Consider the following 16,494-nt stretch of genomic DNA (forward strand, 5'->3'; position numbering starts at 1 on the left):
TGTAATTAAAAAGCATCAATTATAGTTTTCTCCTTCTAGGGGACATTAGTCAGGTCTGCTTTCCACAGTCCCATTCAGTATACAGATAGACATGTAGGACTGTGTGATTCGTCCTGGAACAGTCAGAAAGGAATCAAGCCAGTGGGAAAAGATCAGCTTCAGGAAAGAAAAGAAAGAAAGAAAAGAAAGACAGACAGACAGAAAGAGACAGACAGAAAGACAGACAAAGAAGAAAGACAGAAAGACAGAAAGAAAGACAGAAAGAAAAAAAGACAGACAGAAAGACAGAAAGACAGACAGAAAGAAAGAAAGAAAGAAAGAAAGAGAGAAAGAAAAAGAAAGAAAGAAAGAAAGAAAGAAAGAGAGAGAGAGAGAGAAAGGAAAAGGAGGAGCTAAAGATAGTTGAAGGAAACCCTTTCAGCGTTTCTTGTTTGACAAAGCACAGGTGTGTATCAGGGTTGTTTTCTAATAGGGCAGCCTTCCCTTCCTCCAGCAATGACTAAACTGGATTTAAGCAGCGTACACAATGTTCTGAGGTTTCAGGGCTGAGCCAGCTAATACTTTCAGTCATGCTGAACATACCATCCTTCTGTAGAGATCAACTAGTCCCCAAGGTCCCTGGGAGGAACACGAATCTCTCTTCATAAGCCTGCATATTTCCCCTCTCTGCTCCCTTACGATCTCTGACTTGCAGCCAGGGAGGACAGATTGTCTAGAGGCTGTTACAGGCTCAGCACCCACAGGTGGAACCAGTTTTTCAAGAGCGCCAATGCACTGTGCACTGTAAGTACATTTGGGTTTGTTCTTCCAGCCCTGAGGGCTGAGCTCCACTCACCAAATTTGTCTGGGAATTGCAGCCAGGGAGGTAGTTCGCTCCTCTCCTCTTTGTCTATATGCAGGCATTTCCAGGAGTCCAGGGCAGTGCAAAATGCTAAATTCTTATCTGGAGGCCACAGCTCAAGTGGTAGTGGCCGCATGCGGTGAGAGTTACAGGAGTACCAGGCACAGCAGGACCGACTAGCTTGTGATAAGAAATGGCCAAATTAATTGAAGCAATACAGGCCACCTAGTCCTGATCACCTGACACGGCACAATCAGTGGCTAGAAAATTTCATCTGTCATTTTGCATGCAAGGCCTGCATTTAGACACACTTGGCTGTGCCTGATTTCAGCTCTGCCATGGGTCATACTGCAGAATCACAGCTCATCTCCAGCCACCTCTGAGCTTTTCCCTAACAGCTTTTGCAGCTTTTAGTGTTCCTAAATAAAAATGTCTGGTCTTGAATGCTCCTGTTCCTTTTATGATCGTGAAGTTGAAACAAAAACATAAAACCTAACTCGAACAGTAATAAAATCGAAACTAAGTTTTGCCTTATGGAGACTGTGAGATTTTCATTATTACCATGCTTTAAATAATTTAAAATTATTCAAAAGCAGTCTATATTTCCTATTGACAATCTCATGTTAATTTAATAACTGCATGGCTGTAATTTTCATTAATTGACTTACACTCTGACCATATCTTAATAGACTTGAGAATTTTTTCTTCCATTAGACTCTCACAGCCTATTATCAAGCAGGGATGCCAAGTTCACCCCTTTCAGCAATACCATGAGTCAGCCCACTTGAGACAAAAGCTCTCATCTTTGTCCCATTGATGTCAAATTTTCTATCCCCTCCACTCCTGAGGACAGACCAACAGCTCTCATTTTCACTGCCTTGGAAGCACTTATCCCCAAACACAGCAGAGAGTTCCCTAAGGAAAAGCTGGGGCTGGCAAGTGGTGATTGCACTTGGGAGCGGACACATTTCCACATCTTACTGCTGGCTGGAGCCTGAACTACCCCAGAAGGTCCCACCAGGGAAGAGCCTGGGCGGATGCCGAGAGCCACAGGGGAGCTCAGACATTTGGCATGGATTAGTTCCATGAAGACAGCCGTCAGTCAGGGATGTCAGTTCGGCAGCTCTGAACAATGTGAAGTTCCCAGGCAAGACTTTTCTGCCCTTGAAGTGCTGCCTCATTGATTTGCAAAGTGAAACCGTGTCAGTTGCAGTGGAGACTTGGCTCTGCATGTAGTTAAAAAAGGAGTAAACAAAAAGCCAGGGCAGAGGATTTAAAGCCAAGCTCTCCTTATGCAAGTGTTGATAAGTGCTTTGTGGAAACAAGTTATTTCAGCAGTCACAGTTCCTCTGCAAGCCCCGAACAGAGCCTGGATTATGCCAGCTAAATAACAGTGTAATATGATGGTTTCTTTTGAAGACACACACTCCCAGTGTCAATATCATAGTCTGTTAGGGCAGCTGTGTATCAGACAGGCTCCTCGGGGCCCCATGACTACACGTCCCCATACAGGACTAACGCACTTACAGCAGCTGTTGGAATGAACGTATTGTCTTCGCGGATCAATGCTGCTGTTACCCGCAGAAGTGCTTTTTATTACCGGGTATATTTTCTACTTCTCCTTGTGGCCACAGGACTACTATAAACACATGAATGTTTGGGACAAGCCACCTCCACAGCACTGGTTCTGCCGCAGCACATTCCCCAGAGCATCGCAAACACCGTGAAGCATGGAGCTGTTAAGGTGACTGGGTTGTTTCTTCCCAAACCTTCCACAGTCTGGGCAAGTTCTCTCCCCCAGCCCTGCTCACTCCCCTCTGTCTTTCCTTTCATCTTCTTTTCACTGCCTTTCTTCCCTGTAATAAGCCTTCATTCCAAGGTCTCATTTTATGTCCCTAGTAAAACATTAAAACAAGAACACTACAATAAAAAATCAGGGCAGTAACCAGAGGACGGTGAACTGTCACACTGGCCACTTCTAGGTATTGTTCAGTGAAAAAATTGTCACATTTTCATTGCCCAAAAGAAGGCCCTGATTTAATCTAGCACTCCTATACATTCAAGATGACACAGGAATATATTACTAATGTATTTATTTCAGAGCCAGATTCTGTCTTTACCATAAGTAATAGTTTATTTGTAAAATTACTCCTCAAACAATACCTTTTGGGTCTGAATTCCTCTTAGCCTTGGGAATGTGGTCAGACCCAGGATACCATGTGAAGTCCATTTATTACTATCACCATTACAGCTTCACACACAGTTCAACGCTACTGCACATCCCGGGTTGATCCGGGCATATTCGGAGTGCCTTTGCAGTGGCTACCTAGACCTTTGCTGATTTGTGCTAAACCTTTCATTTCAGTTCCATGCTGTTATTCTGTTTGTCTGTCACCAGACTTTGCAGGTGACTCCCTCCCTGAAGAAACTGTGATTTCTTTTGCTATTAAATTTAACTACAGTGATTACTTTCTGCAATGGCAAGAATTTTTTCAACCTTCCCACTCACAATGTCTGTGGCTGGTGAGAAAACAAATTACCTGTATAAATATAAATGCTCTCATTTAATTGAAGCTCCCCATGTGAGCCACATTCTCATGATTGCTAGACTCTCTAAGCTTTGTTTGATGGGAGCACCTGTGATTTAGAGTGGAGCATTTCAAAGTCTGAAGACAATAGGTCCCATTCTTTGTGATTCTTTAGACATGACAACTTGCTTATTACCTCCCAAATAACAGTAAAAGTGATGTTTATTCTGCTTTCAACAGTCTATTCAGAAAGGCCTTGAAATTCCAAATAACAAAATGTGCTAGCATTTTAAATCTGCACTGATACTTTATTGCTTTCAGTCTGATTTCCAGTTTAATTGGTGAGTTTTATTTTTTGATAACTCTGTTTTTCTCAAAATTTGTTTCTTTTCCCTGTACCTGTCCTCTCTGTGACAACAGAATGGCTGTAGCCAGTCTGATGGCATTACTTCTCTTGCCCCCAAAAGCTGGGGGCTTATGATGCAAGACAGCTTAGTGGTGAATTGCGACATTAAGAACTTGAACGGAACCCAGCTCACGAAGAAGCAGTTGGAACGGAAAAGCAAAGTAAATAAACCTTGGGGTTTATTCACCCACCGATGAACAGGATATTTACTCTGCACCGTAGTGCCCCAGCATTTACAAACAATTCACTAACCTATGCCAGAAAGAAGTCGCGGCTGGCGGGCTTACACTGCATTTTGAGCGCTGTTCTTTAAGACCGCAGAGGTCCAGATGAGGGGATCATACCACTGCAGGAATAAAAGACACAAGGCTCAGCTCACTCTGTGTATGTAGAGGTAAAAAAGTGAGAACCTGGCCCAGAAACCAGGGTCGGAGCTGCATCCCCCCCCCCGCACCCCAGCACCCCTGCCCGAGCTCCCTCCAGCCTGAGCCCCGCACCGCGGGCTGCCCGGCCTCCCTGTCCCGGCAGGGACCACCCCGAGGGCAGGAGGGACTCGTCGCCACCCTTGTCGCCCTGCAGGTTGCTTGCCACCAGGGGTCAGCACCGGACCAAGGCCGGGGGCTGCCGGGTGCCGGAGCAGCCGCGGAGCCGGGGCGCAGCTGGAGCAGCAGCAGCCGGACGGGTCAGGTAGTTTCCATCACGAACCAGAGAGCACGTCCTCATGGATTTCTCCACGAAAGGGCACACAGAAATACACTTACATTAGCCAAGAAAATAAGCTGCTAGTTTGCTGGAAATTGGAAAAAAAAAAAAAAAAATTAACAGCAGCAAAGGAGAAGAGTCTGTTAATTTAAAGCATTTCTGTATCTCATCCCTAAAGCCTCAGCTCTGCAATAGAAAAAAATATTACAAAGTTAACCAAGCAAGGCAGTGGGGTGGGTAAACCTCTTTCTGAACACACCGAGTGGAAGCAGGGTGCGGCATTGCCAGTGGAACTGCTTACACAAGTCATGCCACAAAGGGCCTGAGGATGTTCCATCCCTTTTGTCTTCTCAAAAAGTAAATATTTAGCAGCACACTTCGTTTTATATTTGCTGAGCTCAAGTTGGTGACAACGTAGGAATTGGAAATGTTTTTTGCTGTTTTTCAATATCATGTTGTCTGAGCTGTAATCTGAGCTTTAGCCTGTTTCAGTAACAAATTCAAGACTTATTTCTCAAATGTTTCCCATGGGACAATGACGCCTGTTTGGCATCCAGAAGACAGGCTCATAACAAGACGTTTGGACTCCTTGTGTAGCTGTTTACTTCATGGGCCTGTTTACCTTGTCTTCACTGGATATGTCTGCTGAGCTAATGTCCCATATTTTAAAATATTTTTGGTATATGTGTAAGACAAAACAGAAGTGCTCAAAGCACAGAGAGGATAGATCAGATATGCTTCAGTAGGGCAAACAACTTTTATTACAGACTAAATTAGGATTATTCCAGCCAAGAGACAAGCTGAAATAGATCAATGAATTGTTGCACTGCTTTTCCATCGTGCCCAGACGACTTCTGAAACTTCCCAGAAACCAATGCTTGCCTGAGCTGTGCCAGGGACTGTGGAAAGGTTCGTGGAGGAACTCTTACCTTTGGAATTTAACAAAGGAGTTATGTGAACACGAGCTCTCCCTGCGCAACTCTTAAAACAATGGCTGCTAAAGCGGTTCATGACACCAGATCCAAGTGCCTGGAATCCCTTGTTGCAGAGATGACATCTCCATATGTAAATTTATACAATATAGCTATATGGTTCATCTCTAATAAAAAAATGTACAGGCATTCATTTGCAAGTGGTCACTGTACGAACATGCAAGACCCAGTGCAGAGTTCAATTCAGAGTTTTCTTTATTAAAATATCTTTTCACATTCCTTATACTAATGCATTTGTATGGACACTCACGGGATGCTAGAAAGAACATTTGTCAACAGAAGAGTGCTATGAAGTCAGTCATTTGTGAAAGGCTTATGATACACACAACATTTGCATAGGGAACAATAAATTAAAGATATTGGCCAGTAACTGGAGCTTGAAGATTTCAACATTTGGAATGAAGATATAAACCCCTTTTGTATTTCTCGCTGGTTTTGCGCCTTTGATGCAATGCTTAAAGCAGTAACTATATATGTATATACAAATCCATGTCCTCTCTTTCACTATTTCCTAATTAAAATGAGAATCTTCTTACCTGTGGCCCAGACCTTGTAGTAATTTAATCTGCAGTAAGAAAAGGAGAGCAATTGCAGTGTCAAAAGACCAGCTGGTTAAGGGGCTGGGGACAGTACTTCTTCTGGTTTGTTTTGTGTTCTTTTTTAAAACTAATGTGACTGAGATAAACACGGGCTGCAAAGATAGACCCAGGTCCAAACTGGATCTATGTTAGTGGTTTATCATACTATAGAGAAAAAGGATAGGTATGGAGTTCCATACTGGACACAAGTACGGCTTCAGATCTCTCCTAAAATCAAAGGAATAAGGATTATACATACAGGATTTTCAGGTACAAACTCACTGACCTGGGTATAGTATATCCACCCACTCAAGACCTATATTTTGCATCATCTGCAATAACTGTGATGGGCAATCATTCCTTGAAGAACCATCACACCAAACTAACCAACAAGGATCAGAACTTTTAAAGGGGAAAAGCAATTTAGCAAAGAATAAAGAATATTTGTGCCTCTACTGATAGAAGCACTTGGTAAAATACTGAATCTCTGAAGTTATTCAAGTTTTCAGAGAGCCCAGAGCTCGCTCTTCCGTTAGGCCCTCATTGCAGTGTAGCATCCAAGTGAGCTATAAATTAACTGGCTCCAAGACTGGTAGCAGACCAGCTGCTGCAGCACAGGGAGTTCAGCACAAGCTGCAAGATCATGTCAAACTGTATACCTGCCTGGCCGAGCTGTGCTGAGCTCTGTTCTGCCACAGTAGTGTTACTGATAGCCAAGTTAGCTAGTTTAAATTAAGCTTAGATATTTCTACATCCTACTGGCATCACAGTAGTTACTGCACTGTAGAAGTGTACTTCTTCAGCTGTAGCTTCCCCTTTTATTTCCTCAGAGCATGATGAATTGGAGGCTAGAAAGACAAAATCGCATTAGCCAGAGAAATTAAAGGTAAGAACCTAGGTCAGTAGTTTCTAGAGCCACTTTCCTATGAGAATTTTTATTTCTAATTTTTTCCATTAAATGCTTTAGGAACATCTCTATTGTTCCCCTTAAGGAAATAAACTTTGATGAGCCTGGCAAATTCATAAATAAGTGCTCCAGAGCTTTTGAAACATTTGCAACATCTTCCATCTTGGCTTGTTTTCTTCTCCCAGCTGATCTTTGACGTAAGCGTTCTAAGTAGCATCAGGATGCCCTTGTATTCTCTGTTGGCAACAAGACCAAAAAAGAAAAAAAAAAAAGAGTGTAAATGTCCCCCTGCCCTCTCCTGTCCTTTTTGATCAATACAAAAACTTTAAATATAGTAACACATTCCTTAGAGCACTGTACAATGAGCTAATAAATACTCACAGTTCCCTGGGGAGATATTAGTATTATCTTCATCAGATAAGAAAGGAAATAAGACAGTGGGAGATTTAGGTTAACAATTACAGGCTAGACTGTAATACTGTTAATCACCAACGTCTGCAACTGGGCGCTAACTGACAAAAGTTGGATTCTTATGGGAATTCTTATGCTGGCACTCAACGAAGCTGAAAGTCAGACCCCTTATTTACTAGTAGAAGCTCAGCTGCCACAATTAGGCCCCCATCTTCAGTCCCACGAGAATGAAAACCTCTTCCTAAGGCGCACTTTGGTATCTCAACAGTGAGCAATGCAGCGTTCAACTTTTAGACCCCGTGTTTCTACAAGAGTCTGCTCCTTTGAACAGGTTATCCTCAGTACACGGCAGGGACACAGGAACCTGGCATGGAAAACCACAAAAGGCACCGTGCAGACAGAGGAGTCCTCTATGCTAGCCAACGGCAAAGGGCAAAGAGAGATCCCAAACTTCATTGTCTTAAGATTATACGACAGAAATAATTTTGTCCACTGAGGATTCACAACTGTCAAGTCTTTCCTGACATCGGTTGGCAAGGCAAGTCTTCCTCCAACAAATATCTGCTAAGAGTACGTGGTGGCCTCTAACCTAATAGTTTAGTCTGTCAGCACGGAGGCGCCTCACTCCTTTTGTGGACTTACCCCCAAAGGATTTGCCCCATGAGTCAGAGGCAGGAATTCCTGGTTTATAATTCAATGTTTATTTCAGAGTATCACCTTGTTTTTCATATCCTGACTGCCTGAAATCCCCCCCAATTTTAAATGGACACATCCTTCATCTTCATTTCCTGCCTGAAACTATTGTGCCATGTCACTGTGCACAGTTAAACACATGCCAGGTCCCCTTTCAGAGCTGGGTATGTTGTGCTGGCAATGTGAAGCAATTCCGTTACACTGAGAATTTACAAAATACTTTTGGAATCACTTGAGCAACATGAGAAAGTAGCTGAAAAAACCCCAGAAATTTCTCCGAATAGATTTAAATTGTACAGGTTTCTGTCTCAGAGGGTACATTCTGAGGCTGAACAACTTTAGGCAGCTGAAAGTACACTATGTCCTGACTGAGGCTGCCAGTCCTCATGTACCCCTAGGGCAGAATCAAACAAACAAACAAACACACACATCTAAGAGGTAATAAGGGAGAAGGAGATATGAAGTCAGAATGTACCGCTGAGGTAAATTTGACACAATACCAATTAGTATTTGGCGAAGTGGCTATCTCATTGTTAAGATATTTCCTTCAATATGTTTTCAGAAACTGGGACCATTAAATAACTTAGAAAGATTGCCAGCTCTGATTTCAGGAAGGAAACCTCCTCCCAGTTCCTCTCTAAGTAATTCATTTCTTTTGCAAATACTTCCTATGGATGGCATTTAAGATACAAATTTCTGAAACAGAGAAGAAAAAGGGAAGCAACCCCCAACCCAAAACTTTAGGTTCATTTCCAAATGACCTAAAAGTCCAAGACATTCAGGTTCAGGGTACTCTGGACTGCAACTGGGCCTTTATACAATTCAAATAATTCAGATTTCAACTGATTGATTTTCTAGTGCACCACCTTTCTTGACGTAATACAAACACATTCAATGCCTCTGTGTCACACAACACCTATTGTCAGTACACAGTGTTTACTAAAGCCCTGAGCTCAATTTTGTAATGGTCTTCTCAGTGAAGAAGCAGCAAAGTTCGTAAATTTCCATGCTGGACTTTATTTACTCTGACAGAAACTACGTAGGGGCAAACACACAAGAGCAGGGCTAGCACTCCTTAAAATGATTTGCTTCATCTTTCATTTCCACAGTGCAGTACTCCATTTTGCCTGTGACTTTTGGAAGATCAATGCAGAACAGAATAAGTTAACAGAGTTTATCCAAGGAGTGGAACCCACACTGTTATTTGAATTTAGAGAGTGAGAAGGACAGCAGGATCTGACGTCAAGTCTCCGCCATCATTACTGAAACAAAAATGTTGCATGTCCTCCTGTCTCTGAAAACATAGCTCTCAGCAAAACACTACTCTCTCTGCTGTGGTGCCCTTTGTCCCACACTTCTGGAATACCTATTACTTCCTAAACAGAGTGAAATTCTACAAGTTTTTTGACAGGCCACTACAGCTAAGTAATCCATCTGGCATTTCATGTGATTAAGATGCCAGCTGACTAGCCGAGCTCCTGAAGGCCTCCTTTCAGTCACAAAAGGGAGAAGCAGATCAAAAGCAACTTCACCTCTGAGCCAAATACTTCATTTGGCTATAAAGAAGCAGAACAGCTGGGGAGGAAGTTTAAACCACTTGATCACTTTAAAAGGAGCATTTTCCTTTTCATGAGTAGGATCAACAACTCCTCATTTGGGCCAAACCTCCGAGGTACACCACAGTTAAGCATTATGTGAAAACGAGCTACAGAAAAAAACAGTTGCAAGAAAATAATGATAGAAAGCACCTTAGTGGGTCCCTGCCTCTTCTGTACTCATCTATGTTGCCTGAAAAGTGCCGAGAGGCAAATAGTGGGGATGGAAAAAGTCTATAAAGAAATGTATCTCTCCAGTCCAACTTTAGGTCACTTATCTGGAGAGTTCAAAAGAGGGATGGTGCTGCTTTTTGTCACAGGCTTTATTGGGAATAGAATTGGGAATTTAAGAAGCCAAAGACAGGGATCTGGGTTTTTTTTTGCTATGTCCTTTAAAGCACTAATAATTCAGAAAAAGGACTAGTTACTATGCTAAGTACATGAACAGTATCTAAGGAGGGGACAATGTCACAGACATGAACTGAGTAAGGCTACTTCTAGGAAAACTCAAGTAAGATGTGCAAGTGTTATAAAGCTGATTTTTCTTTGAGGTTTTTCTGAAAATGGCATTAGTTTTACAGAGTAACTAGTTTTATTACTCTCCTACTGTTAACAGGAGTTTGACAGACAACACAAAGAAAACACTGCCCTCAGCTCACATTTCTCCCTTGAATCTAACATTTCTTCATAGACTGTCTGGTTTAGGAAGCTTTACTAGCCCAATTAATTATGATGAAAGTGATTTGCATGGGGTAGTCAGTGCGTTTTCACTGAAGCAGCCTCATTATTCTTCCATGGAGATATTTTTTTTACTCACTTTTGGCCACAGGAAAAGAAAACAAAAAAATCTTCATAAAACTTTAGTCTTTCATCCAATGTCCATTATAAATTACGTAGAGTATGGGGAAAAAGAAAGTATGACAAAAACTCCTCCCTGAGCTTACACCAGGTGTCTGTCACAGCCACTCTTGATCATTTTTCCTTCTGTGCCAGACAGGGACAAACTTTCTTCTGCGTGACTCTCCAAGGAATGCCTGGTATAACCCAGAGGAGGGTTCAGCTCCATTTATTTTTAGAAAATTGAGAGCAAAGAATAAAAACGAACCTTTAAACTAAAAGAGACAATGATACTATAAACCCTACTGGCCTGTTCATATATGTCTGTTTATTGTAACACAATCTGTGACCTTCAGTGCACTGCCAGTGTCTGTAAATAATACAATGGGCTGCTTTTTTATCCCTTGGGGAAGTGAGTGCTGATGGAGCCTTCCAAAACTCAAATGGATGCCATAAGGTGACGTAGCCTGTGCTATTGTGATTCTTATTTACAAGTCTCTCTCTCTCTCTTTTTTTTCTTTTTAAGTACAAGTTCCAAAGTCACAAAGTGGATGGCAGAAAAAACACCCGGTCTGGACGGCTTGAGGTTGGATTAGGTAATTTATCCAACATTCATAAAATACTTCTGAAATGTAACTTCCCTGCCTCTTATATCTCTTGAGAGCAGAGTAACAACTCATTCAAGACATTTATTCTTTTTTTTTAAAAAATCTGTATTTTTTCACTGGCTTCTTGGCCCTGTAAAGCTGTTCACTGCATACAGAACTTTCACAAAACTCCTAATTGTTTAGCTGAGATCTTCCGTATACGGCTAATACTATTCTCATCTCTTGGTTAGAGCACCATAACTGTGACAAGCTATGTACTCTGAGGTAAAAAACTGCTTGCCTTTAACATTTCTTACAAGGTCTCAGTTTTCACCCCCAGCCATTAGAGTCATCCCACTTGCTGTATCAGTGGATGAAAATGAACCCAGAAGGAAACAGTCACAGACAGTAAATAGAAGTGAATTCTGGGAGTTCAGGTGATCAGCCATACCTCCTTAGTTCAACTCTTCATTTCACACCTTAGGAAGGACCTCACGTCTCTGGATATTCCAGTCGCAGAACATATGTGTGTGCATGTGAGTGGGCAAACCCTGAGGAGATTCACTGGCACTGAACATCCTATAGATTTTACAGATGGGACTGGAACAACAGCTCTGTCCCCCATGAGACATTAACCAGCTTAGTAGGTTTTCCAATGCAAATATTGAGTGCCTCAGATCGATCAGGAACTTGAAGCAAGCAGCAACCATCCCCAACTTCATGCCAGTCTGTCAGCATGAGTATTTGTGGCACTTATCCAAAGCTGTGCAGGTGTTCCACACAAATTCTTGGAAGATCATTATTTGTCATCTACCTCCTGTACCAGCACTACCAAGTACCAGTCAGTTCCGTGGACTGTTAAAGCTGGCTGTTCTATAAACATAGTACTGAAAGCCTGATTAGTAAGAACATATATGTAGGGATTGCCCAATAGCTGTCCAGGCATGGCTCCGAACAACAAACAAACAATTCAAACGTAGCAACGCTTGAGTGCTATCTCACTAGATGCACAATAATCTCAATCCAATTTCCTTATATTTAACTGCTTGCATAAAATATATACTTACAGAATGCCTGTTTTCCACAGAATCTGCAAAATAAAATACAATGTATAAATTATGAAATGGCAGATTGCAGAGTGAACAGTTCTATGTTCTAGAAAATAGACTTTTTTAATAAATAGACTCTTTAATCTAACTGTTTTTGTTCACCTTGCAATGATGTAAAATTGCTACCTACAACTAAGGTTCAAGCTCTGGTCCTAAGAAGTGCCCAAGCTATAGCTTAATTCAGGTAAATGGGTGGGACCAGAAATCTCAAAGACTGTGTTGAACAGCACGTGTTTGACAGCTTTCCTGATTACGGTTTAGAGCAGAAGTCTTTCTGAGAGCACAAGCTGTTACTGGACAGAAAAGCGTCTTCCTTTTAGAGGCAAGTTCTCATGAGCATCATACTTCCTCTTCCAATTCCTTGCCAGGAAAGTAACGTACTGCAGAAGTCTGGTATAGGATACAATTTTCAGAGCCAAATAAGATCCTGCAAAGACACCTGAAATTTTGTGAATAAAAAGATGCTTGTTCCCAATGAAAGCCTGACAGCCAGTGGGCTCTTCCCATTTAGGATCAGTGAATACCTTTTAAGATTAGACCATAGGCTTTTTTTTTTTTTTTAAACAGTGGATTTAGCTATTCAGAAGTCCCACAGAATACCTTCAAATACTAAAACATAAATATATCTTTGCCTTCTGAAAGTAAGGCAATCTAGAGACATGAGGGAAGTAACTCCACTTTTAGAAAAGGACTTCAAGTCTTGTTAAAAGTGCTGTTTTGTATGGTCTGTCATTTCACACGTGACAAAAGTGCTGAATCTTGAAGGGTATTTTCTTGGAAAGTGTGGCAAATTCAGCTGAGAGAGGTTGTGTCAAGGAAATTCATCGAATGCTCAAAGCAGAGGGTTTGGACTAGGGCTCTGGGTTAATCTTGCCGGTATTTTTTCTATAAATGCGGGTTAGTCTCTGAATCTATGTTTTTTCTAAGTATGCATTTTTTTTAATAGCAAATAACAACATCAGCCCTCCCACAGGCAGAACATTTATGTAAATTTTGAAAAGCTCTCTGAAACCATTAAACGAAGGATATTATGAAAAGCACTACTATCACATCTAGAACTTAATAAAAGTTTTCTAGAAACTCCCTTGTCAGCCAGCAGAAGTGACGAGGGAACTGAACACAGGTGGATCTAAACTTTGCAGATAACAAGGCTAAAGTTCCTTTTTCTCTCTTTGATGATTATATCCATGTATATTTGTGTTGCAGTTAAGCTTGTACAGTTTCTACCATCTGCATCTTTATTACATTAGGATTGTGACTCTGCTTCACTGAAAGCAGCACCATACACAGTACACAATCAGGCTGCAATTGCTGAAACACAGACAGACTACATGAATGTTGCTGGCACTGTACACCAGCAGTTTTCTCCAAGACAGTTCTACCCAGAACTTTTAGCCTAAGAGAAAGATTAAAAACTGAGGTGACTATAGCACCTTATACCAGTGCATAAACTTAAGTTCGGTATAAAATTGATCTCAACATTTGGCAAGCCTGATCCCTATATTTGATAAGAAACAAAATAAGAAGTTACACGGGAAACATGTAAAAGCTTTTTGTGTCCTGAAAGCTGACACAAGTGAAAAAAACCACTGCTGACCCAGTGCTACATCAAAGCTTGACTGTCAGTGGACAAAACTACATGTAAGGTTTATGAAGTGAGGTATTAATGAGCTGTCGTTTAGTCCTCTGTCACAATGTATTGTGCTTACAGGAAGGAGGAAATGAGAAATTTTGTATAAATTCCAAACTTCAAACAACGGGATGTTTGCTACCCCAAAGCTGCGAGGTCACAGTAACAGATATCCCTCCTCCTTGTTATCTGTCACCCAGATTCAAAATAGTGTGACTTTCTAGCTAAGTATCATATCCCTACCAGGAGAATGTCATAATCTGTGTCCTTTGAAAGTGCTGCTGGAAGGCTACAGGGTTTCTAAAAGGTACCAATGAGGAAAGCCAGCATGTCGCCTCTAATGAAAGCACAATGATACGGTGCTTTTGCTGATTCCTTGCTACGTAAATCTTTTCACAACCTTTTTATTTCATTCCTGTTAAAAATGTGGGATTTTTTTTTTTTTTACTTGAAACACACTGATTTTACTGGAATGAAAGAGAACAGAGAGATGTTCAAATGACACTTGGCTTTCCCTTACTAACAAAAACAGAGAAATGAGATATGCTGGATTCTAGTCATATACAGAAAAATTGGTCAAGCTTCTATAGTGAGGCAAACAAGAAGCTGCGTATTTTGTGAAAGGAATCAGAGCTGAAAAGTCTGGTGCTGATGATTTCTAAAAGATTCCCAAGTCTAACAAAGGTAGATGGTTTTATGGATTCATGATGGATTTAAACTCTTGCTATTGCTTTTAGTTGATGAGGTTTTACGTTCAAAGAACACATTTTTTACAAAGGAATACATTAATGGCAGGAATTTAAGACACTGTCAACCCCACCTGCTCTGCCCTTTCTCATTGCTAGAGATTATGGAGAAGAGAATATATACCTAAACAGCTGCAATTCATAATCCATCTCAAACCCATCTCCAACACTGGTGAAAGCTAAAATGCTAGATTATCAGCTGAAGATGCTAAACTGCAGACACATACTACATTCTGCCAAGCCTTTTATTAGAGCAGTAGCTTCTAACAGAAAATCTTGGCAGGCAGCTTGGGAACAGACCTTACACAGGGGCATGCACGCAATTCAGCTTTGCATTTTAGGTTCAAGCAAGGTCAGAAGTTCCCTGCATATTCGTGCCTTACTGAAACCATCTGCCTTTGACTAATTTTTGGCTGCAGCTATTATAAGCATTTGGCTCTGGAATCAATGTCTCACAGATCCAGGTTTTGGTCTAGAATATGTCTTGAAACCTAAAGATCCAAAGAGTTTTTATTCTGGAGATGGGAAACGTTATTTGCATGATTTCAGACTGCATGCAACTAGCACGTCCTCATAAGGCCTGAGTTTTGAATAACACAATGAATCCCCAGACCCTGTGAGTTTTCTCTATGCTGGAAAAGGCACTCAGTGGGAAATTCTAGCTACGTACTGAGGTGTTAAGCCTGAGGCTCAGTAGCAGGAAAGTATTTCAGCAGATTTCCTGATTGCTAGAACTGATTTCTAATAGTTTGTTCCAAACCACTCAATGCAATGGAGACTTCTCATGCCTCTTTCCACTGGGATATATTTATTTTTCCATAGTACATTGTTGGTTGCAATAGGATTCTTAGAATTTCCTGTCTCACCACTGCAGTTGCTTCCAAGTGACCAATTCATTTTTCCAGACTTAGCAGCATAAAGGCTGGCTCTGCATTTTGTTCACTGGATTTCGATTTTTCTAATAAGACGTTAGGGATAGTTGTCTTGCAATAAGCCACTATGAGTTCAATTCAGCGCACATCAAGATCAGTGCAAAGCCTATCACTGGCTTGGGTGAGCTTTGGATCTAATATAGAGCAAAGGCAGAGTTCACTAAGGAGCAAGAATGTACTAACACTTTGTCTTCCACAAGAAGTGCCCTGTAAAAAGGTAAGGAAATCTGTGAATTGGAGTTGGCTCTAGTCTTCTCAGCAGTATGAACAGAATCATGCTACTGCAAGAACTGGGATCAATGTTGAGGGAAGGGTTAGAGCTAGTAATAAAGAACCAGTATGGAGATGCTTGGTCTCCCTGCCCCTACTGACTCTTGGGAGGATGAATCATAGAATCATGGAATAGGCTGGGTTGGAAGGGACGTTTAAAGGCCATCCAACCCGCCTGCAGTGAGCAGGGACACCTTTAACTAGATCAGGTTGCTCAGAGCCCTGTCCAACCTGACGTTGAATGTTTCCAGGAATGGAGCTTCTACCACCTCTCTGGGCAGCCTGTGCCAGTGCTTCACCACCCTCATTGTAAAAAATTTCTTCCTTATATCTAGTCTAAATCTACCCTCTTTTAGTTTAAAACCATTACTCCCTCTCCTATCACAACAGGCCCTGCTAAAGAGATTGCCCCATCTTTCCTGCAGGCCCCCTTTGGGTACTGGAAGGCCACGGTAATGTCTCCCCAGAGCCTTCTCCAGGCTGAACAACCCCAACTCTCTCAGCCTGTCTTCTCAGGAGATGAAAGGTGTGATGGAAGTAAATCATGCATCTAAAAGAGCCTCCACCCACCCAGCTGAACTTGGTATCTGAAACATCCTGACCCCTCCCTCAGGAAGAGCACCAGCTGCCAGCCTAGCCTGTTGGGACTCCAGCACAGGCAAAGTAGGCAGCAGGGTCACAGTCATTTTATCATTCTTGGCAGTCTGTTGATTTAGACAATTGCCTGTTT

The sequence above is a fragment of the Leptosomus discolor genome, chromosome 15 (genome assembly GCF_034619465.1).
Source record: "Leptosomus discolor isolate bLepDis1 chromosome 15, bLepDis1.hap2, whole genome shotgun sequence".
In the NCBI taxonomy this organism is placed as follows: domain Eukaryota; kingdom Metazoa; phylum Chordata; class Aves; order Leptosomiformes; family Leptosomidae; genus Leptosomus; species Leptosomus discolor.